The following is a 25,634-nucleotide window of genomic DNA, read 5'->3' as shown; positions in this document are numbered from 1 at the left end:
AATTAGGAGTAGCATTTACAGCCAAGTTATTTTTTTCCCTACCTATTCTTCAGGACACTCAGACCAATTGGAGAATCATTGAGATCAACTAGCACAATACAGAGCAGGAATCAAACCTGTGGCTGACTTTTATTCTTCAGTGCTGAGCCACATATTGCAGTTTATCCGCTGAACATCATTATTTGCACTTTTATTTATATGGACAGGTGGCTTTACTCACATGGTGAAGCCCATGTGAAATTATTGAAAAGATGAGAAAGAGAAGGCAAAATGTGTACATTTATAATATTTATTATGTTAGTCAGAAATATTTTCAAAGCACTTCAATCTACAATTAATTACTTTGAATTGCTGTGTGGTGCAGCCATTTTGTACACAGCAAGATGGACAAACAGGAATAAGATAAGTGACTATCCTGTTTTTGGAGATTCGATTGATGGAAGAGTGTTGACCAGCACTGTGGGAGAATTCCTTACCTCCAAATCTCTGAAATCAAATGAAAGGACAGGATTTGCATTTATTTAACACATTTTACAACCTGATGATGTCCCAAAGCACTTTAGAGCCACAAATATAGTTTTTGAAATGTATCCACAGTTGCAATGAAACATGGCAGCCAATTTGCACACAATAATGAGACATGTGATCAAATTACCTGTTCTTTAGTGATGTTGGTTGAGGAATAAATATTGGCCAATGTCACAAAAGTTGTCCATGTGCCTTGAAGAATGAGAATAAAGATTTCTCTGTGAACAGTGAATGCTGAACTGGGTGGGGCAATTGCAAGGCAATCTGTTTTTCCAAGCCACTCAGCAGAGAGAAATTATTGTCAAATGACTGGCTGCTCGAGAGTTTTTCGTTTCTCTTTTGCAAGGAAAAAAACAATCTTGGCTAGAACCTGTTTTTGGAAACCAGAGAAAGAGACCTCACTCTGAAAGAAAGTAAAAGACCAGTTGCTGCTGGAAACTTGGGGTTTGCAGACCAGAAAAAGAACTCTCCCTGAGTGGAATGCTTTCCTCTTTTGTGTAAAAAAAGGAATCTTATATTTAAGGCCTGAAGAGAGAGAAAACCCCTGGAGTGAGAAAAGATGCAGAGAAAGAGAATCACTGCTTTGGAGAAAGGCTCCTTTGCTGATAGGAAGCCTTGTATTGTTAAGGGTGGAAAGATTCCTGTTGTCTCCAGTCTCTAGAAACCCTCTCCCTCAAAAGTGAGTCCTGTTGCCTTTTTATGTGTTTGAAAGATCCTGAAACCTCAGGAAAGTTTCTGCTGTTGGACTGCTACTTAGAAATCCAAGTAGACCTGTTGCTGCAACCTTTTGCTGGGAGATCTGTATAACGCCTGCTGCAGATGAATTGCCTTGTACACCTAACCACCACAAACTGTTCATTAATTTCACCTGGAGACTTCGGGTGGCATCTGACTATTCAACTCTGGGACACCTCACAGAACTGGAAATAACCCACCAGGACTTGGCTGCGTTTGCTGACAAGGCAGTACTTGCAGATGCACAAATGCAGGCTCTTCAACTGGAACGTCAGTGTCTGTGATGTTCAGACACCTGCCAGGATTAAAGATGGCGCTGCTCAATTTATCACAGGAAATGCTAGATCGTCCAGCAAAAGAACCTTACATTAAGTTGGATGGAAGCCCAGTAATATGCTACTATGTAGTTATAGGATAGTACCTGCAATCCACAGATCCATTTAATATTATAGTAATCCTATTAAATACAAAAGGAATTTTATGATTGAATTTCCATTGGGAGATAATGAATTGTCACCCTGATCGAAAATCAGTTCGAGCATAAAATGTGCTACCAATCTAATATTGTGATTTGTTTATATGACTGACCAGGACTGATTTCACCCGAACGCAGCTACCAGCTCCTGCCCCTCTGGCCGCTCTTGCCCCTCGGCAACTCGCTTCTCCCGTCAACTGCTTGCTCCAGACCTCGCTGCTCCCCACCTCCCCCCCGCCACTTCCCTGGCAGATTGTTCCCCGCTTGCGCCACCCCACTGTCCGGCCACTTGCTCCCCGCACCCCCCCCACCCCTAACCGCCGAGCTGCTAGCTCAAGGCCGCGCCGCTTCCCTCCTCTCAGCCACTTGCTCCCATGTTTGATCAGTCTCCACGTGCCGCCCAAAGAAGCAAGGCAGGCCGCAAGGGGTAACAGGGCGATATAGGAGTGAGTGGCCAAGAAGAGGGAAGTGGCGCAGCCGAGGGCAAGCGGCTGGAGGAGGGGTAAGAAAAGAAAAGAAAAGAAAATTACAGCACAGGAACAGGCCCTTTGGCCCTCCAAGCCTGCGCCGATCCAGATCCTCTATCTAAACATGCCGCCTATTTTCTAAGGGTCTGTATCTCTATACTTCCTGCCCATTCATGTATCTGTCTGGATACATCTTAAAAGACGCTATCGTGCCCGCGTCTACCACCTCCGCAGGCAACGCGTTCCAGGCACCCACCACCCTCTGCGTAAAGAACTTCCCACGCATATCCCCCCTAAACTTTTCCCCTTTCACTTTGAACTCGTGACCCCTAGTAATTGAATCCCCCCCCTCTGGGAAAAAGCTTCTTGCTATCCAACCTGTCTATACCTCTCATGATTTTGTACACCTCAATCAGGTCCCCCCTCAACCTCCATCTTTCTAATGAAAATAATCCTAATCTACTCAACCTCTCTTCATAGCTAGTGCCCTCCATACCAGGCAACATCCTGGTGAACCTCCTCTGCACCCTCTCCAAAGCATCCACATCCTTTTGGTAATGTGGCGACCAGAACTGCACGCAGTATTCCAAATGTGGCCAAACCAAAGTCCTATACAACTGTAACATGACCTGCCAACTCTTGTACTCAATACCCCGTCCGATGAAGGAAAGCATGCCGTTTGCCTTCTTGACCACTCTATTGACCTGCATTGCCACCTTCAAGGAACAATGGACCTGAACACCCAAATCTCTCTGTACATCAATTTTCCCCAGGACTTTTCCATTTACTGTATAGTTCACTCTTGAATTGGATCTTCCAAAATGCATCACCTCGCATTTGCCCTGATCGAACTCCATCTGCCATTTCTCTGCCCAACTCTCCAGTCTATCTATATTCTGCTGTATTCTCTGACAGTCCCCTTCACTATCTGCTACTCCACCAATCTTAGTGTCGTCTGCAAACTTGCTAATCAGACCACCTATACTTTCCTCCAAATCATTTATGTATATCACAAACAACAGTGGTCCCAGCACGGATCCCTGTGGAACACCACTGGTCACATGTCTCCATTTTGAGAAACTCCCTTCCACTGCTACTCTCTGTCTCCTGTTGCCCAGCCAGTTCTTTATCCATCTAGCTAGTACACCTTGGACCCCATGCGCCTTCACTTTCTCCATCAGCCTACCATGGGGAACCTTATCAAACACCTTACTGAAGTCCATGTATATGACATCTACAGCCCTTCCCTCATCAATCAACTTTGTCACTTCCTCAAAGAATTCTATTAAGTTGGTAAGACATGACCTTCCCTGCACAAAACCATGTTGCCTATCCCTGATAAGCCCATTTTCTTCCAAATGGGAATAGATCCTATCCCTCAGTATCTTCTCCAGCAGCTTCCCGACCACTGACGTCAGGCTCACCAGTCTATAATTACCTGGATTATCCCTGCTACCCTTCTTAAACAAGGGGGCAACATTAGCAATTCTCCAGTCCTCCGGGACCTCACCCGTGTTTAAGGATGCTGCAAAGATATCTGTTAAGGCCCCAGCTATTTCCTCTCTCACTTCCCTCAGTAACCTGGGATAGATCCCATCCGGACCTGGGGACTTGTCCACCTTAATGCCTTTTAGAATACCCAACACTTCCTCCCTCCTTATGCCGACTTGACCTAGAGTAATCAAACATCTGTTCCTAACCTCAACATCCTTCATGTCCCTCTCCTCGGTGAATACCGATGCAAAGTACTCGTTTAGAATCTCACCCATTTTCGCTGACTCCACGCATAACTTTCCTCCTTTGTCCTTGAGTGGGCCAATCCTTTCTCTAGTTACCCTCTTGCTCCTTATATATGAATAAAAGGCATTGGGATTTTCCTTAACCCTGTTTGCTAAAGAGGGAAGCAGCCGGAGAGCGGGGTAGCGCAAGCAGGGAACAATCGCTAGGGGGTGGGGGGGGGGGGGGAGGTGCTGTCTGGAGCAAGCAGCTGAGGGGAGGAAGCATTGAGGCCTGGAGTGAGTTGCTGAGGAGGGAGAGCGACTAGTGGGACGTGTGTGAGAGACGGGGATCGAGCTCCAGGCTCAAAGTCTCCCATTCAGCCGCTTCCTCCAGCTGAGTGGGGGGCGGGCTGGATACGCGATGATGCTTTATCGTGCATACGTGAAGATGGACCAGGCGTGGATACACGATGACATTGGCGCTGCGCGATGACGTCATCCCATGCACGTGCCTCCTAGTCCTAGCAAGATGTAGCTATGCATGTGCGCAGCTTGGCGCACTCTAATGACATCAGTGGGCTGCTGCGTTGTCAGGAACCACATTGTTATTAATATGCTGTGATCTTTGGAGTAGTGAGACTGAATTAACAGTGCATTACTCCCGCCTTGGTCGTAACAGGCAGGACACGAGAAGAACACCCCTGCTGTTCCCCGAAATAGTGCCATTTGAATGACCAGACAACACCTGTGATAAAACAGCATTCCCTCAATATTGCACTAAAGTGCCAGTCTGGATTATTTGTTTAAGTCTTGGAGTGCTGCTGAAACCCACAGCTATCTTAACGTGGATCCATAATCACTATCACTGAACAATCGAATAGCCAATTAAGGCCTCAGTTTAATACCTTGTCCAAAGCAGCACCTCGGCTTGGTTCTGATGGAGTATCTACAGAATCATAGAATGGTTACAGCACAGAAGAAGGTTATTCGGCCTGTCGTGTCCATGCTGGCTCTCTGCAAGTACAACTCAGCTCGTCCCACTACCTTGCCTTTTCCCAGTAGTTCTGCAAATTTTTTCAGGTAATTTTCAAATTCCCTTTTGAAAGCCACGATTGATTTGGCTTCTACCATGCTCTCAGGCAGTAAATTCCAGATCCTAACCACTCGCTGTGTTAAAAAGCTTTTCCTCATGTCGCCTCTTGTTCTTTGCCATTTACCTTAAGTCGGTGTCCTGTGGTTCTAAAATAAGATAAAATAAAACATGTCGGTTACAGGACTTAAACCTAAATCCATCTGATTCAAATGCAAGAGTGCTTCCAACTGTGCCAAACTAATGAAGATGATTGCAACTCTGAAAGTGAAAGATGACCATTGCTGTAGTAACCAGACTTGAACAAATATTATTTTCAATGAAGTCTTCCCAAATCTCTTTTAATAAAAAATGAAATGCTCCTCCCTGACCATTTTTCTGGCAGCAACTCCTGTTCAACAATTAATTGATCTTGTTTACCTAATTTCTGCAAACAAATTGCCTTAGAATTGCACAAGGCTATTTCATATAAATAATGAGCCCAAGCAGCATTTATAGGATTTTAAATATGACATGTTTTGAAGTATTGGTTTGCTGTTGATATTATTAAACACTTAATCAAAATTAAGCTGTGTTTGGCACTGCAGTGCTAATACTGGAATTGTGCTTTCTTCACAGGCGTCTTCTGGAAAATTATGTCTCTATAAACAACACATTTTAAACTCGATTTTTGCTGAATTCTGTGCTTCTTCAGTTATGAGTATTGGAATGTCCATGCCAAGATTTACATATCGGATGAGGATTAGATTCAGAGTGAAACCTGCTTTGCTTGAACAATGTGCTTTAATGTCAACCTCTGAAAATCACTTGATGCTGTACCTGTGTGAATTTTTCCTGTTCCCAGATTAGCTGTTCTTGGGGCTTCTTAGTAACAACTATTGGATAGAGTTAAGGAATGGACTTACAACCACTTAGACTATCTCCCGGAGTCATTGGAGAGAAAAGAGCTGACTCTTGCTTGGTACTGCACTCGAGTACCTTAATTATGTACTCAAATCCTGGAACACACAGCCTTCTGACTCAGAGATAGGAGTGATACCAACTGAGCCAAAGTAAAAAAAAAAGCGATTGCTTTTTAAGGCACCATTCAAATCCAGGGCAGGATTTTTGGAAGCCGAAGGGGAAGGGAGCCGAGGCAGGCATGCATGTAATTTTGTGCTGCCAGCTGGCGTGTCAGTATGCCAGCATCATCCGTCCCCCTGAGCCATTTTCGGGAAGCTCGAATCGGGTGCAGAACAGTTACCCGCCTGCAAATGACGGGTAACTTGTTAAGTTAATTAAAAGGCTAATTAAGACTAATGAACAGAGCCTTAATAGTGTCGGTAGCATGGCAGATGCCTGGAGGTGACCTCCTGGAGGCAGATTGGGGGAGAAGTGCTTCAAGATTACTTTGAGGCTCTCCCTACCATCTATCCAGCCAGAGCTGCAGCCACAGACCACCCTGTGGAGGATTTTTCCACTCCACAATGGTGGTCCGGGAGCTGTGGCCATTATTTTATTTCAAATATTTTCAAGATGGAGGCACCCTCTCTCTCTCTAATCTGCAATGGCAGGCTGCAGCTCCTTCAGTGCTGCAGGGCCTCCTATTGTCCATGCAGTTTTGAGAGCATGCCCGCCGTCCTTAATTGGATGGCAAGCAGCCCTCTGGCCACTAATTGGCCGATCCAGCCAAAATCAATATTGGGTGACTGCTCCCAACACGATGCAGTGTCGGGACCTGCATCTGACTCTGACGTCAGGGTCCTGACCCAAAACAGAAAATCCTGCTCCTGATCCTGGGGTGAAAGGACAATGTGCTGAATCATTGCATCATCAAACTGAATATGTCTGTGTTTGTGTATGAGTGTGTACATCTACTTCTGGCATCAAATGTCTGTACCCACTATCGATACTCTTAGCTGTGCAGTTCACTCATTCTTACATAAAATCCTCTACTTCATAATAACAGCAATAGCATCATTACATGCAACTGTGAATCTCATATAAATAATAATTCACTCCTGACCAGTTCTATGCCTAATTAATACCCAAGCTGATTTCGAACCCTATTTATTGTGAAAAGTATATTTTAAACTTTAGCCCTTAAAGCTTAGGCCAGATTTCATTCTGTATTCTTAATATATAAGGCACCTGTGCCACCTCAGATCTGCATCCTATACAAGCTAACACTGGCAACCACTTTTGTTTTACAAAATTGCTCATTATCTTCTATTTCTTTATCTGTCTACCTTAGTTTTTGAAGTGCAATTTTTAAAAATTTGATTGCCATTTTTTACAATAAAAATCCTAAACATTTGTTTGATTGGCAATTAAAACTGTGTTATGACCATGTGGTGGGGGTCTCAGGTTCCCCTTCGCCCCATCTGTGGTTTGACCGCACAGAGTTTATCCTTATAATACAGTGATTTAACTTACCACCTCAGTGAACACTTGCTCCTGTTACTCTAATATAATTGAAAATGAACCAATCAGATAGGTTTTCTTGAGTTTAAACAAGAAAGATGGAAGCTTATTATCCTTATCACTCAAAACTCGTTAAAATTACTAAAATACCCTACATGCACACTCCACATTCACACAAGAGCTCCCCCCCCCCCCACCCACACACACACAAATAGATTGCAGAGGGAAAAAACAGAGTTGGGAGGCTGTAGTGGAGTCCATAATAAATGGCATTTAAATACTGAATCTCAGTTCCAGAGTTCTTAGTTGAAATTGTAGTCCTGAAGACCTCGCTGGGCCACATGCATGGTTCAGACTTGTTTCTCAGGTTCTGTAAGCCAGAAGAGGGGCTTTATCCATGTCCCCTAGTTGCTGGCATGTCCTGGGCTGTAGGCTTGAGGCTTAGTAGTTGCAGCCGAAGATTCTTGAGAACTTTACTAGGGAGAGAGGAGAGAGAGATGTTCCTTTGCTGGATCTCAGTTTCTGTCTGCCTTCTGAGTCACCAGTCACATGATATGACCAGCTCTTTATGTTTGAATGAGAATCTTCTGGAAGAATCACAGAATCGTTACAGTGCAGAAGGAGGCCATTCGGCCCTTCGTGTCCACACTGGCTCTCTGAAAGAGCAGTTCCCTCAGTTCCATTCCCATGCCTTCTCCCCATAACCCTGCACATTCATCCTTTTCATATAATTGTCTAATTCCCTTTTGAATGCTTCAATTGAACCTGCCTCCACCGTGTTCTCAGGCAATGCATTCCAGACCTTAACCATTCGTTGCACAAAAACGTTTTTCCTCATGTCACTTTTGCTTCTCTTACCAAATACTTTAAACCTGTGCCCTCTCATTCTTGATCCTTTCACAAGTGGGAACAGTTTCTCTCTATCTACTCTGTCCAGACCCCTCATGATTTTGAATACCTCTATCAAATCACCTCTCAGCCTTCTCTTCTCCAAGGAAAACAGTCCTAACTTCTCTAATCTATCTTCATAACTGAAATTCCTCATCTCTGGAACCATTCTCGTGAATCTTTTCTGTACTCTATCCAATGCCCTCATGTCTTTCCTCAAGTGTGGCACCCAGAACTGGATGCAGTACTCCGGCTGAGGCTGTACTAGTGTCTTATACAAGTTCAACATAACTTCCTTGCTCTTGTACTCTATGCCCCTATTAATAAAGCCCAGGATACTGTATGTTTTATTAACCGCTCTCTCAACTTGTCCTACCACCTTCAATGATTTAAGCACATATATACCCAGGTCCCTCTGCTCCCATACCCCCTTTAGAATTATATATTTTATTTTACTTTGTGTCTCCATGTTCTTCCTACCAAAATGAATCACTTCACATTTCTCTGCATTGAACTTCATCTGCCACTGTCTGCCCATTCCACCAACTTATCTATATCCTTTTGAAATTCTACACTATCCTCCTCACAGTTCACAATGCTTCCAAGTTTCGTATCACCTGCAAACTTTGAAATTGTGCCCTCTACACCGAGGTCTAGGTCATTAATATATATGTCAGGAAAAGCAAGGATCCCAACACTGATCCCTGGGGAACTCCACTACAAACCTTCCTCCAGCCTGAAAAACATCCATTAACCACTACTCTTTGTTTCCTGTCACTCAGCCAATTTCATTTCCTTGTTGCTCCCGTCCCTTTTATTCCATGTGCTACAAGTTTGCTCATATGTCTTTTGTGTGGCACTGTCTCCAACGCCTTTTGAAAGTCCATGTACACGACATCAACAGCATTGCCCTCATCAACCCTCTCTGTTACCTCCTCAAAAAACTCGAGCAAGTTAGTTAAACATGATTTTCCCTTAAGAAATCCATGCTGGCTTTCCTTAATTAACTTTTATTTGTCCATGTAAGTACTGATTTTGCCCTGAATTATTTTTTCTAGAAGTTTCCCCAGCACTGAAGTTAAACTGACTGGCCTGTAGTTGCTGGGCTTATCTTTACCCCCTTTTTTTGAACAAGGCTGTAACAGTTCCAATTCTCTAGTCCTCTGGCACCACGCCCAACTCTAAGGAAGACTGAAAAATTATGGCCAGTTTCCACCCTCACTTCCCCCAGTATCCTTGGATGCATCTCATCTGGTCCTGGTGCTTTATCCACTTTAAGTACAGACAGCCTATCTAATACTTCCTCTTTATCAATTTTAAACCCCTCTAGTGTCTGACTTACCTCCTCTTTCAACATTGCCTGGGTTGCATCTTCTTCCTTAGTAAGGACAGATGCAAAGTATTCATTTAATACCTCAGCTATGCCCTCTGCCTCCATGTATATATCCCCTTCTGGTCCCTAGTTGGCCCTACTCCTCCTTTCACTACTTTTTACCATTTATATGCTTATAGAAAACTTTGGGATGCTAGCTGCCAGTTTCTTTTCATGGTCTCTCTTTGCTTCTCTTATTTGCTTTTTCACTTCCCTCCTATATTCAGCGTGGTTCTCAATAGTATTTTCTACCTGGCATCTGTCAGAAGCACTCTTTTTCTTCTTTATGTTAATCTTAACCTCTGGGTCTCTGAAATTCAAGGCTCTCCCCTCAAGCTTTCAGACATACTTGGTGGGGGTGGGGTGGGGGGGGGGATGCGGTGGTTGCGGTGGTGTAGGAGTGGTTGGCTCTTTCAAAGTCAATGGGTGTTGATGGCTTTTGATGACCAGATTGATAAGGCGATCTCAGATAAGTGAATCAAGGAGCTCCTCATTGTTCTGGCTGAGTTAACCACATCTGTCTCTGGCCTAATCCTTTGGTTTTTTTCATATAAAAATTGTGCCTAGCCATCTTTGCTGCTAGCTGTTCTATTTTAAAAGTTATTTGTAACAATTTCCAGCAAACGTCTCGGGCAAAGTTCCACACAATGAAATTAATATTTCCATTTGACATGTGGGTTTTTTTTCTGCATTGGACTTAATCTCTAATCTGGGTGCAAAATGAATTTATGGATCAATTTTCTACGCAAACTCCTTTTGCAGAATTACAAATGTAAAATTTTCTGTCAACTAGCAGAATTGGCCAGCAATTAACTCGGTATGCTGATTAATTTGGACTTGGGCGCATGGATAGTGTTGTGGGCGGGGCTGGCCTCCACTGCCATGATTTTTAAACCAGTGCAAAAATATCACGGATCCACAGTTTGTGCTGTACATAACTTCCGTGTGAAATTCTTTGATCTTTTGGCTGATTTTAGGTGAATTATGCTGGAAAAACAAATGCAGCCAAGCAGAAACTACCCCCTATATATAATCTAATGCAGTGCATGTTCCACAAATACGTGACAGATGTGCAAGGAGCCAACTGTTAGTTTTAGGCTTGTCGGAACACGTGAGGCTGCATCATATGTCGTCATGCACATCTGTCATTTATTCTTCGACAATCTGTTATTCAGAAATAAATTCTAGATGTGCAGTGCCAAAAGTTGTCACAAGAACATATATTTCATGTCCAAATGTTCACTATGTAAAGTCAGATCTGTCCTATAACAAACTAACATTTAATTGTAAAATACACTTTGAAATTTGATGTTGATAGCTGATCATTGAGGGCTGTTGTTGACAGGTTTTAGTTGCAGGACTGTTAAGACTGAGAAGATGTTGGTGAATTGCAGCATATTCCACAGAAAAAGATGGAATATTTTAATCCAGTAGCTATATCACATGACAAGTGAGTTACATGCCAAGTCCCCCCATCGCACCTTATTTCTGTTGTTTCCTTTACCCCACTTCAAAACTTGCTTTTCCTAGCAACCATTTCTCATAACAGCCTTCATTAGCAAGGATGTCTGTCAGAAAAGCCCAAAGAAGTATGCAGTTAATTAGCTTAACACTGTAAAACATGGGATAGCTGAGTCCAACCAGAAGGAACACCAGCCTTGGGACATGGTCACAGATGTCAATAGCTGTCCTGAAATAATGCCAGAATTTAACAGCTTTCACAGATTGTCAGACTTTTCAATTATGTCACTCCTTTTGGCATTTCAAGATACAGAAGAAAAAATGTACAAGTAGCACAACAGTTTATCGACCATGATTGTGAGCTTCAATCTATTTTTGCAATATGTGGCTAGCATGCAGTATGATCATGTATTCTAACTGAGACTACATGGTCCTCTTTTATCAGTTAGAATGCAGGCGCATTCTGGTTGGACATCAAAGAAATATGTAAAGAGAGCCGGCAATCTACAGTGTGGAAGACTGTATTCTGATAGGCTTATTAAAAATGGGATCTACTTGTGGAATTGCATAGTTTTAATAATAACAGGTGGGAAAGGAGTTGAGTTTTTTTAAATGCCTGTTTCATTTTTCTCCGCAGATTAAGATTTATCCATAATTCTGCAGCCCATAGAACTTGCCTGGTGAATTAAAGTTGAATGCGGTAAGTGAGGTCTACTTGTTGAAGTGTAATATGGTTGTGAGATCCCGGTTATGCGTTTTGTAATGTATTGCAATGTGTAACCAGGAGAAAAAGACATGGCAGGAAATATCGCCTTGTACTATGTGCTTTTCTATATTTAAAAAAAAAACTTTTTAGCATAATATCTGTGACAATCATTGCTGCTCTGGCAAGTTCACAACAATATCCATTGTTCTATTGCTTTGCGTTATGTCATTTCCAATGAAAGTAAGTGTGGTACAAGAACAGAAAATGCTAGAAATACTCAGCAGGTCAAGCAGCATCTGTGGAGAGAAAAGCAGAGTAACATTTCAGGTCACACATTTGATATTGCAAAGTGTTGGGAAATACACGTGTGTTTTTGGAGATGTTGTGGTGAGTTAATAGATTGGCCAGAGAGTGTTGTTGCATCCTCACAGGGTTGGCAGAACAATAGATGACCTGTCCACACAAAGTCAGCAAGAGGTAGGGAGGATTGGAGTGGCAGCGTCTCTTGGTCTGGAGCACAGTAGGGAGACAGAATGGATGCTGCAGAGAGAGCAAGCTCTGCATGATGCCCTATGCCAACTTGGAGCCAGACTCCTCGATGCTCTTTGACAGTGACAGGAGGATTTCTGACAGGCCAGCCAATGCACCCAGCATTTTGGTGTGCATGCCCATCCACGCTTTCCTTCATGCTGCACCATCAAGGTCCTTATCTGAGTCCTCTGCAACAGAACGCACCAGCAACCTCGCTCACTGGAGAGCTGGCAAACAATCCTTTGCCCCTGGCCTGGCTGCAGCACTTTCATACCCGGATGACTCACCATGTGCTAATCCCTAGTCTATATTAATCTCCAAGTTGTGCAGTGCCAATATCTGTGCTGGTGGCTGCGAATATGTGATGGGGCCTCTTCATTAGTGCTGTACTATTGTTCTCTCTCCTCCTCCTCAGGCTGCTATGGCTGGGCAGGCAGCAGTTTTTGGGTGAAAGCAGGAAATCAGAAGGGGAATAAAAGCAAAATACTGCGGATGCTGGGATCAGAAGGATCAGAAGGGGAAGGTTGGTGTGAGGGTAGGGAATGGAGTGGGAAGCAAGAGGTCGACAATTACACTATCAGCTGCTTGCATATCATGCCAGGTAGCAGGATGACAGTGAATTGGGAGTTGAGAAAGGGCATAAGGCCGGGACATACAATCATCCTCAATGTTCTCAGTGATGCCAGATGTCATGCGTGCTTTCGCAGCAGGCCCTATGATGCTGAGAACTCATTTCCTCCATAGGGCTCAGGAGATGCCAGCATCCATGGCTCTCGTCAGTTCTGCTCTGCACCCTTCCAAGGTGTACCACCTTGTCCTGCAATAGAGAGGACAGAATGTCAGTGATTGAATCACATTGTGTTTGGATGATGTGTATGCCAGAGCTGAATAGCTGAAGGTATGTGAAAGCATTGCAAGCTGTGAGAGTGAGGTGAAGTATGTGATGTTTGGCATGAATCCTGAGTGCCAAGGAGTGTTACTGGGTGGGTGATGGTGGTGTGGTGTATTGAGCAGCGTGAGAGGTTGTTGTGGTGGGGTAGATGTCATGTGAAGATGCATTCACTGACCTTGATCATCCACATAAGATCATTAGACTTCTTGTGGCAATGCTGCCAGGTCCTCGGGTTCAGAATCTTCGAATTGACCTCCCTAGCCACATGCTCCCATTCCCTTCTAAGGTTGGTCCTTGAGGGCCTCCTGGCTCCCTGTGAAATCATGTTGTCTCTTCTACTGCCCACCTGCACCACTAATGCTTCCAGTGCCACATCTGTCACTCTGGAACCCTCTCTCCGCCCTGGTGTTGCATTTCCTATCTTTATATTCAAGCAATATTGATCAGTACTGATTCCCTCATAAAGGGACAGTCTGCCTGTAAAAAGAGCTGGCTGGCTGCACCACGTTCTCTCAGCAGATTGTTTGCCCCTCTGCTGACAGCAAAGGTACTGGCAGCATGAAGAGGAAGCAAGCAGCCAGGAACTCGCTCAGCCCCATGCTACAATCATGGGAATGAAGAGGGAACATCAAATTTCCATGCTGCTCACCTCCAACGGAACTTCATGAGCAGATCATGAATCGTGACCCCCCCACCACCCCCCCCCCCCCCCCCGCACCCAAAAAATGGGACAGATGAATTTTTAGCCCATCATTTTAAGATGTATCAGGACTGGTGCAGTATTGCTGACCCAGGGTGTAAAGTCTAGTACATATGAATTAGAATTAGAATTAGAATTAGAACATTACAGCGCAGTACAGGCCCTTCGGCCCTCGATGTTGCGCCGACCTGTGAAACCATCTGACCTACACTATTCCATTTTCATCCATATGTCTATCCAATGACCACTTAAATGCCCTTAAAGTTGGCGAGTCTACTACTGTTGCAGGCAGGGCGTTCCATGCCCCTACTACTCTCTGAGTAAAGAAACTACCTCTGACATCTGTCCTATATCTATCACCCCTCAACTTAAAGCTATGTCCCCTCGTGTTTGCCATCACCATCCGAGGAAAAAGACTCTCACTATCCACCCTATCTAACCCTCTGATTATCTTATATGTCTCTATTAAGTCACCTCTCCTCCTCCTTCTCTCCAACGAAAACAACCTCAAGTCCCTCAACCTTTCCTCGTAAGACCTTCCCTCCATACCAGGCAACATCCGAGTAAATCTCCTCTGCACCCTTTCCATAGCTTCCACATCCTTCCTATAATGCGGTGACCAGAACTGCACGCAATACTCCAGGTGCGGTCTCACCAGAGTTTTGTACAGCTGCAGCATGACCTCATGGCTCCGAAACTCGATCCCCCTACTAATAAAAGCTAACACACCATTTGCCTTCTTAACAGCCCTATTAACCTGGGTAGCAACCTTCATGGATTTATGCACCTGGACACCAAGATCTCTCTGTTCATCTACACTACCAAGAATCTTCCCATTAGCCCAGTACTCTGCATTGCTGTTACTCCTTCCAAAGTGAATCACCTCGCACTTTTCCGCATTAAACTCCATTTGCCATCTCTCAGCCCAGCCCTGCAGCCTATCTATGTCCCTCTGTACCCTACAACATCCTTCGGCACTATCCACAACTCCACCGACCTTAGTGTCATCCGCAAATTTACTAATCCACCCTTCTACACCCTCTTCCAGGTCATTTATAAAAATGACAAACAGCAGTGGCCCCAAAACAGATCCTTGCGGTACACCACTAGTAACTAAACTCCAGGATGAACATTTGCCATCAACCACCACCCTCTGTCTTCTTTCAGCTAGCCAATTTCTGATCCAAAGCTCTAAATCACCTTCAACCCCATACTTCCGTATTTTCTGCAATAGCCTACCATGGGGAACCTTATCAAACGCCTTACTGAAATCCATATACACCACATCCACTGCTTTACCCTCATCCACCTGTTTGGTCACCTTCTCGAAAAACTCAATAAGGTTTGTGAGGCACGACCTACCCGTCACAAAACCGTGCTGACTATCGCTAATGAACTTATTCTTCTCTAGATGATTATAAATCCTGTCTCTTATAACCTTTTCCAACATTTTACCCACAACCGAAGTAAGGCTCACAGGTATATAATTACCAGGGCTGTCTCTACTCCCCTTCTTGAACAAGGGGACAACATTTGCTATCCTCCAGTCTTCCGGCACTATTCCTGTCGACAATGACGACATAAAGATCAAGGACCAAGGCTCTGCAATCTCCTCCCTAGCTTCCCAGAGAATCCTAGGATAAATCCTATCTGGCCCAGGGGACTTATCTATTTTCACACTTTCCAAAATTGATAACACCTCCTCCTTGTGAACCTCAATCCCATCTAGCCTAGTAGCCTGAATCTCAGTATTCTCCTCGACAACATTTTCTTTCTCTACTGTAAATACTGACGCAAAATATTCATTTAACACTTCCCCTACCTCCTCTGATTCCACACACAACTTCCCACTACTATCCTTGATTGGCCCTAATCTAACTCTAGTCATTCTTTTATTCCTGATATACCTATAGAAAGCCTTAGGGTTTTCCCTGATCCGATCCGCCAATGACTTCTCGTGTCCTCTCCTTGCTCGTCTTAGCTCTCCCTTTAGATCCTTCCTGGCTAGCTTGTAACTCTCAAGCGCCCTAACTGAGCCTTCACGTCTCATCCTAACATAAGCCTTCTTCTTCCTCTTGCCAAGCGCTTTTTACTTTGAAGTGCACACAAGTGGCATATCCCCGAGTTGATAGCTTTATAAAAAAAAATCACTGTTCTGAAATGATCAATACAGCTACAGAAAGATACAGCCACTATCTAATTTATTAATATTATATGGAAAAGAAATTAATGCTGGCTTTCAACATATATAGAAAATGTGCCCCTTATAACTGGCCTATAATTTGCAGTAATTTAGGGTGTCAGGTGATGGTGCATATCTCACACCCCATCAATACCCATCATCATTCTTGCAACATTTTCCCTGAGGCTCAATAATGATCATACCAATTTATAATACAATATTCATGTAGTTGAAATAAGCTTTAGTAACACACAAGTCTCACCGAATTGCAGTAGCCACTCTGTGGCTGCAAAATTGGGCTCCATAGTGTGCTGGTTTCAGTGCTATGGGAGCTTGGAGAAGACAAAAATGGTGGCCGGTCTGCTTCTGGTGACTTCAGATGTGGTCCACGCCGATCGCAACACTTGGAAGGGCAACAGTGCAGGCATGCTATGCTTGCGCCGGAAGCATGCAGAGTGGGCAGATTGTGGCATCAGTCAGCATCGAATGCTGATTTGGTGTCTGACCTGTCATATGAACCTCACAGATCCTGTAACAGCCCCTCCTAAACATGCACAACTGAACCTGTGTTCAGCAGCATGAGGAATTCTGACTAGCGTGATTTAAAAGCATCACCATGGAACTTTCAGGTGAGGTGCTTTTGACTTTCTTTTGTGGCTGCAGTGAGTAGAAGCACTGTGTACTGTTGGAGGGGTTCACACAAGTTACTGGAGTCAAAAGGGAGGAGTTTGGCCTTTGTAAGGAGATCACTGGATTTTGAAGGGCTGTGAGCAGAAAACTTGCTTTCACGCATGGGGGCGATAGTTACAGCCCCTCTTGGACTGCAGCATGACAGGGAGATGGAGCACAGGCAACAGAGAGGAGAAGTTGTGCACAGAGAGAGGAGGAGGAAGTGCTCTCAATGGAATGCTATACTCATCTATGGTATTCAAAGATCTCTTTTTTTCCACGTCCACCTCAGCTGGGAACATTGTCTGAAGTGGCTAAAATTCATCAAGGTGGTGGTTACTGAACTGTGCCACCTTCCCCAACTGGACCTGCAGCCGCAGAGCAGAGTGAGGATGGCAGTACCAGTGGCCATCAAGATCCCCATGGCCCTTAATTTCTCACCCTCAGAATCCTTCCAGGCTAGAGCCAACGATAGCATTGCCATCTCTCAGTTTGCTGTGCATTGCTGCATCAGGGAGATTGCCAAGGCCCTGTACACATGGAGAGGGGGCTTCATTGACTTCTCTCTAAGCAAAGAGATATAGGAGGAGCAGGTAGGTGTCTATGCCAGATGCAGGGAGTCATCAACTGTATACAGGTGGCACTGCATGCTCCACATCTCAATGGGGGGATGGACCTGAACTGCAAATTTTCCACTCCCTTAACATGCAATTGGTGTGTGACCATACACAGAGCATCATGATGGTGAAGGACCACTATCCTGACACCAGGCACAATGCTTTTATCCTGTGCCAGTCAGCCATTCCTGCCATATTCAAGCTGCCACATCAAACCAGTGGGTGGCTGCTTGACAACAAAGGCTACCCTTTGCACATCTAGTTCATGGCTCCTCTCCAGAACCTGACCACACCAGGACAGCACTCATACAACAAGAGCCATTCTATCACCAGGAACATTGGGGAGCAAATCATCGGCGTTCTTAAACAATGGTTTCACTGCCTGGATCAGTGGGAGGCCTCCAATACTTGCCAGAACATGTCTCCAACTTTGTGATGATCTGCTGCATGATAAACAAACTGACAATCGGCCCTTGCCACCAGGCCTTCGACAAACATCTTGGGAGGTGGAACAGGAGGAAGTAAGGAGGCATCCAGGACATCATTGCTTCCATTGGGCTGTCTATGAGTGACTCATCAGACTCCAGTTCCCCTGAAAACATCCCCATATCTTCACTGCTTCACAATATCTCACCTTGCTCTACTACGGACCATCATAATGTCTTCTTGGCTTAAACTCTGAAATAGAAGACACCACAGAAAAGCCATCCCATAACAACTTTATCCAGTAACAATTCCAATAAGACATATGAAATTCAACTATTCAGCCTTGTGCTTTCACTTAGTTCCTGTCTTGCAAATGCCTTTGCCTGGCCTGTGCTGCTATGCAGTGTTAGCCCAGTGGCTGCAGGATGGCTGGTGGAAGGCTGCTGACTTTAAATGGGAGAGACTGCAGCATGGGTGGCAGCTTTCTTGGCTGGTTGGCTGGCTGGCTGAGAGGCAACAGCGGAGGGGCTTTAAAATCCAGCCCAAAGAGTCTGCAAAAAGATATAGAAAGGTTAAGTGAGTGCACAAAAATTTAGCAGATGGAATATAATGTGGGAAAGCATGAGATTATCCACTTTGGTAGGAAGAATAGAAAAGCAAACTATTATTTAAATGGCAAAACTACAGAATGCTGCGGTACAGAGGGATCTGGGTATCCACATACATGAAACAAAATGTTAGCATGCATGTACAGCAATTAATTTGGAAGGCAAATGAAATGTAGACCTTTTTAGCAAGGGGGCTGGAGTATAAAAGTAGAGGTGTCTTGCTGTAGCTGCACAGGGCATTGGCGAGAGTACACCTAGAGTGCTACATACAGTTTTGGTCTCCTTATTTATTTATATTGGCGGCAGTTCAGAGCAGATTCACCAGGTTGATTCCTGGGATGAAGGGGTTGTCTTACGAGGACAGGTTGAGCGGGTTGGCTTATACTCATTGGAGTTTAGAAGAATGAGAGGTGATCTTGAAACATATGAGATTCTGAGGGGGCTTGATAGGGTAGATGCTGAGAGAATGTTTCCCCTCATAGGGGGATCTAGAACTGGGGGCATAGTTTCAGAATAAGGGGCCACCCAATTAAGATGGAGTTGAGGAAGATTTTCTTCCCTCAGAAGGTCATGTGTCTTTGGAATTCTCTTCCCCAGAGAGCTGTGGAGGCTGGGTCATTGAATATATTCAAACTGAAATAGACAGATTTTTTAACTATAAGGGAGTTAAGGGTTATGGGGAACAGGCAGGATGGTGGAGTTGAGGTCAAGATCAGATCGGTCATGATCTTATTGAATTGTAGAGCAGGCTCAAGGGGCCATAGGTGTCCAAGTTTTCCCAAATATGTAATTGAATTCAGCAAAGTGTTTTAATTTTTTTGTTTCTAATACTGAGACTATAATTGAACTATTAAATGTCAATCACCTTAATTCATGTTCCACCTCAGGGGAGCTGTATATTTATCCTGTGCATGATTTGCCTCTGATCTGTACCTCAGAGAAAATTTTCTATAAATTATACAAAGAATAATCAGTGCAAATGCGCCATATTACTTATCCTTTCGCAGTGTATTGTTGCATTGCTGTGCCACAGCACTAAGTGTAATTAGGTTTGCATTTTAATTTTTCCTCAGGCAAACTGTAATAGAAACACCAGGATTGCAATGAATTTATCCATTCTGCAGGGGCTGATATGATGCATTTTGTGAATTCTGGAATTTTAAAACATTTTTCCTGAAGTAACGTGTTTAATTTTGTGTTTGCTGACTGTCCTAGGGATGTCATTTAGCCGATGTAGCCTGTCCTATTGATGATTATAAAGCTTATAATTAATCTTGGTCCTTTACCAAATGTTGCATTTTTAACAGTTCATTTTTTTTTAGAGTGCAATATTCCAATTTCTTTACAGGAGTTCAATAATTTGTAGCACTGACCATCAGCTATTTTCACATATTGAGAGTTCTGAAGAATTGAGTCAGTTTAGGCCCAGGAAGATCCAACATGAATATCTTTACCTGGGTTTTATAGTGAGGGAAAATTACACAGCAGGAATAATTACATGATTTGTCTTGACTCGTGAGATATTTGGCTTGCAATCTGTAGAAGATTTTCAGCAGGTCTTTTTCTACTGGGCTAATGCAAACCTGTACTTAAGAGCAGCAGACATGGGCAAGAAGTGGGAGGTTTTATGCTGAAATTCAGATCAGAAGCACAATAATGGCATATCATGCAGGAAGCTTGTCTGCTGCAACACTACCAATAAGACTCTTCTATGATATAATTGGCCTGACCTGGTGTCCTGCTTACAGATTGAGTACTAGTTTGCTTGGCTAGGATACTTGGCCACAGACAGGGCAACATATACATTAATTTTGGCAATAGTGTTCAAGAATTTTAGTATGAATACAGTGTAAAAAAAATAAATAAAACAAATGTGTTCCCAAAAAAAATAACAGTTCCCAATAGTACAGTAAGAAGTAGGGATACAGTAGTATAGTGGTTATGTTACTGAACTGCATACCAAATTATAGGATGAGGGTGAAGTGGGATTTGGGAAGCTGCTTATGTCAGGAACATATCCTGGTTGTTTTCAGCGATGCCTGTTACTGGTCTAGTAATCCAGAGCCCTGCACTAATAATCTGGAGACATGAGTTCAAATCCCACTAGGGCAAGTGGGGTATTTAAATTCAATTATATAACTAAATCTGGAATAAAAAGCTAGGATCAATAATAGATCATGAAACTACTGGATTGTTGTAAAAAGCCAGCTGGTCACTAATGTCCTTCAGGGAAGGAGATCAGCTGTCTGGCTTATTTGTGATTCCAGGCCAACAGCAACGCGTTTGACTCTTATCTGTCCTTTTAATTGGCCATAGCAAGCCATTGAAATAACAACATAAAATGCTGGAAATACTCAGCAGGTCAGGCAGCATCTGTGGAGAGAGACACAGAGTTAATGGGCTGGATTTTGTGCCGGAGGTGGGGGTCCCGGCGCCAGGCTGAAAAGTCAGGGGGATCCCCGCCTCTCCATTTTTACAGCCCCCAGGAGCTCTTTTGCTGTCAAAGTTTAGGGACACAGGTCCCCATCACTTTAAAGAAAAAGTAGGGACTGGGATCCTGCCTCCAAGAGCTGCTGGCCAATCACAGGGCTGGCAGCTCAGCAGTGCCACCGGGAGCCGTGGCCACTGCTGGTACTGCAGAGACTCGGACCCAGGCCCAGCACTGGAGCTCCAGAAAATAGGTAGATGAGGCGGAGTTGCCAGGGCCAGTCCAAAAAGCCCCAGCGAGGGGCAGTGGGGTGGTGGGCATATGGTCCAGGGGAGGGGGGGGGGCTGTCCCTAAGGATACAGTTGTTCCTGGTGGGGATCCTCTGTGGGCCACAAATTGCCCACGAAGGAGGGACACCACCCACCTCCTCCTCCAACCACCACCAAGCTCGCAGGGAGAGTGACTGGTTTTCCAAGGCATCCTCCCCGCTCAGTGGAGGCCTCCCTGCTGCTGTAAGATCCCTGGGGTGGTCTCTTAAGGGCCTCAATTGGCTTCTGGGCAGGATGGATGCCGGCTGCCCTCGGGAGAATCAGAACCGGGAATCCCGGCACTGGGTTCTATGGCAAGCGATTCTGCCCCGATTCTCCATGCCACCCCCCCCCCCCCCTCCACCCGCCATCTGGATGAGAACAAGATCTTGCCCAATGTTTCAGGTTAATGTGTTCTGATGAAGGGTCATCAATCTGAAAAAAATAACTGTTTTTCTTTCTGCAGGTACTACCTGACTTGCTGAGTATTTCCAGTATTTTCTGTTTTTATTTCAGATTTCCAACATCCACAGTATTTTGCTTTTGTTGTTGTACCAAGCCATTGAGTTGTCTTCAAGAAGGCAGCTCACCCACCACCTATTCAAAGACAATTAGTGATGGGCAATAAATGCTAGCGACACCCATATCCTGTGAATGATTTTTAAAAAAAACATGTTTATCAAGAGTTACCACAGTTAGGCAGGGAGGACAGAGGGAAATATTTATTTTACTTCTTTATTGTAGAAAATAAGTTGGGCATATTTTAAATATATATTTTTCATATATTTCATGGATATTTATTCATTATTGAAGGTACAATAATATGTTAACAATGCCAATGAGGTAATAGAAATACATATTTCCAAAGTTATGTTTATAATATAATTAAAAGACTGGCATGTTTTTCTTGAAGGGACATAACTTAACAAGAAATACAAAGCTTGTAACTATAAATTTAAGGAAGTAAATAATTTGGTGATAAATTAGAACTGTTAAATCTGTAGTCATTGTTGTACTCCACATGACAGGGACCTGAAATCTTCCATGATGGTTTCAATACAGCTTTAAAAAAATTTAGACAGTGCAATTTTCAAACACATGCTTATATCTCAAGATAGCATCATTGTTAATAACTAGATTTGGTGTAGAAAGGAGTGTATGAAATGCAGACAGATTAAAATAAATGAGTTTTCCTTCAATCTGTATTTTGTTTGATCTGATGTTCATATTAAATTACCAACCGTGCAATTTTGGGGGGGATGGGACGTGGAGGGGGAGGAAAAGAAAACTAACGATAAGATAGATTGCAACCACTGAAATTTTGCAACTCAAAAATTCCAGAACATAAACTAGCCATATGGTAATATATTAGTCATTCATGCAAACATTTTGAAGGCTCAATTTTCAATTAGGTTCTGGCAGCAATATTTGTGCCAGTTGGAGATAGTCAGTTTTTGGCAGTGCTGAGCACATTTGTATTTTTGCCACTACTCAGAAATGTGTGTGCCATTGTGCCAGACCTTGGAAAAGGCCTGGAGCATGATTCTTTTTGGGATGTAACTACAGTGCTAATGCTTCAATTTTCAGTGTGATGGTACAGCCCTGCTCATCTCATGTTCTGCGTGGCACATCTGGGACACTATGTTAAAAATACACAAAACATAATTTCTGAAATAATTGGAACAAAATGCGTGGCCTAATAGTCAATACTCCATTAGTTCACTGAAAAAAATGAATTATTGCACATTTAACGAAAACATTCTGAAAAATGAGGAACTTGCCAACTTACTGCATGAGGAAATCCTTGTGACTCTTTTCCAGTGCATCTGGTGAATGTGCGGAAACGTAAAACGAACTACACCTGGGTCTTGTTTAGTTTGGCATTTTGTACTACTGCTCACTTCACTAAAATAGCAGCAACGCTGAATAAATGTTGAAAGGTGAATAAAATGTGACCAATGACCCTCCCAAAATTACTTTTTTTTTGTTGTTTGAATACGTTATTAGTATTCTGTCTACACAACCTGAGAATGTTGACCCCCATCAGACGTGGTTAAGTTTATCAATCGAAGTTTAGTTTATAATGGTTCTATTTTGGTTTCTTGGTTTATAAAATATTAAATTGCCTCCTTTCAGACCGCAGTGTATTTGATGGCAAGATCGGAAAGAGAAATGATTCATACATTTTCATATTCTGGTACAGCCATTTATATTCCAGCCCAACAGAGTTTTGTCATTAATATGTCCTCAACTAAATAGCATTTTTGTACTTAATTAAAGCTGCAATTTGTAACAGAAATTGATTAATCATTTTTAAATTTGCTGAATCCAAATATATTTCCAAGATCTTTCCAAAATAATTGTGCAAAAGTTACCTTTATTACTATATTAGATGTTCTACAATTATCTTTTAGAAAAGATTCCATCAATTATATTTCTCTTGCATAGTTAATTCATAAAGTTGTTCTATCTAATAAGAAATAACAATGTTATTGTTAAAAGAAGGTATAACAACTATCAAAAGAGTAGATATATTAACAAGGAAAAGGCCTCAAACAAGCTGGTCATGGACTGTGTTTACTTCTTTTGTGGTGGAGCACTCTTACTCATTCTGCCTCCACAAAAATAAAAACTACAGATTTCCTGGACCATTTTCTGAGCATCTTCTTGCAGTCCCTTTAAGGACCACTGATCAAACCACTAACTGCCTATGACAAATGGGCTCAGCGCGCACCATACCCACTCAACCCATTTATACCTGAAAAATTATTGTGTCCTTTAACAAGTGCAGATAGGCGTGCTGCTGGCCAATTTTACAAGTCTGTCTGACAGATGAAACAGGCCTGTCTGTGGAACAGGCATCAGTGGACGTCCATGCATGGTGTGTGCTGTGGCCAGTCGCCAATGAATTTTGGAAAGGGGGCCTCAACAGGAGTATTTGCAAATGAAAATGGTTTAACTCCGATGAGAGCATCACTGTCTCATGAGGATCATTTTTAACCCTTTTCTTTCATTCCATAGTTCAGTTTTCAAGTTGAACTTTGAAGTCAGCAAATTATCTGCACCTGCTGACCACCTCCAGGCGCGTATCCATTGTCTCTCGAGATAAGGAGGCCCAAAAGAAGAATAAAAACAAGAAATGCTGCAACCACTCAGCAGGTCTGGCAGCATCTGTGGAAAGAGAAGCAGAGTTAACATTTCGGATCAGTGACCCTTCTTCGGAACTCGTTCGGTGACCCAAAACGTTAACTCTGCTTCTCTTTCCACAGATGCTGCCAGACCTGCTGAGTGGTTCCAGCATTTCTTGTTTTTATTTCAGATTTCCAGCATCCGCAGTATTTTGCAATTAGCTGCACCTGCTTTTCTTGACAATTAGGAAAGATTGATGCTAAATATCTACACCTGTAAACAGAGCTTCTCGTTTCTAACATATATGAGAAAGAAGTGATGAGACAGAGAAAGACACAAAAACACAGAAAGACAGTTTCTTGCCTTATTTTGATTTTAATTTCATTGTTTTCTTATGAATTGACACAGCTCCCTACTCAGGCCTTGGGTTGAAATTGCAGATCAGGCCCTGATGATATCATGGGACCCAATTTGCATATATAAAGTAGGACTCACTTCCCTCCTGCAGGTGTCTTGCTTGCCTGTTTATCAGGAAGTGGCAGAAAGGGAGCGAGGATCAGAGAGGAGGTAAGTGACTTGCCTTATTTTAGCTAAACTGGCCAGAAATATAACAGATTGTAAGAGTTTTTACAAGTATGAAAATAGGAAGAGAACAGCAAAAGTGAACATGGGTCCCTTTGAGACTGAGACAGGAGAAATCACAATGAGGAACAAGGAAATAGCAGAGATGTTAACAAATATTTTGTGTCTATCTTTACAGTAGAAGACAAAAATGCATATGAGAAATAGCGGGGAAACCAAGGGTCTAATGAGAGTGAGGACTTAATATGATTAATATCAATAGAGAAAAAGTATGAGAAAAATTAATGGGACTAAAATCTGACAAGTCCCCTGGACCTGATGGCCAAGTCCTAGGGTTCTAAAAGAGGTGACTACAGAGATAGTGGATGACAGGTTGTGATCTTTCAAAATTTTCTAGATTCTGGAATTGTCCCAGGGAATTGGAAGGTAGCAAATGTCAGACTATTACTCAAGAAAGGAAGGAGAGGGAAAACAGGGAATTATAGGCCAGTTAGCCTGACGTAAGTAATTGGCAAATTTTTGATATCCAATTTTAAGGAAGTCTTAACAATGCACTTAGAAAATCATAGTATGATCAGACAAAGTGAACATTCTTTTTTTTAAAAAGGACTTGCATTTATATAGCACCCTTCACAACCATTGGATGTCTCAAAGTACTTTATAGCCAATTAAGTACTTTTTGTAGTGTAGTCACTGTTGTAATGTAGGAGACACAGCAG

At 43.1% G+C, this 25,634-nt stretch overlaps 1 long non-coding RNA gene across 1 annotated transcript in view; it reads left to right on the top strand.

The window, feature by feature from the left end:
- LOC137377323 (uncharacterized) overlaps positions 1-25,634 on the top strand; it is a 191,868-nt gene that overhangs the window by 33,982 nt on the left and 132,252 nt on the right. The window contains exon 2 of the long non-coding RNA XR_010976390.1: positions 11,775-11,837. This is a non-coding gene — a long non-coding RNA (uncharacterized lncRNA). The remainder of the gene's footprint in view (positions 1-11,774; positions 11,838-25,634) is intronic.

The sequence above is a fragment of the Heterodontus francisci genome, chromosome 14 (genome assembly GCF_036365525.1).
Source record: "Heterodontus francisci isolate sHetFra1 chromosome 14, sHetFra1.hap1, whole genome shotgun sequence".
Classification (NCBI taxonomy): Eukaryota; Metazoa; Chordata; class Chondrichthyes; order Heterodontiformes; family Heterodontidae; genus Heterodontus; species Heterodontus francisci.
This window is presented reverse-complemented; position numbering and strand designations above follow the sequence as displayed.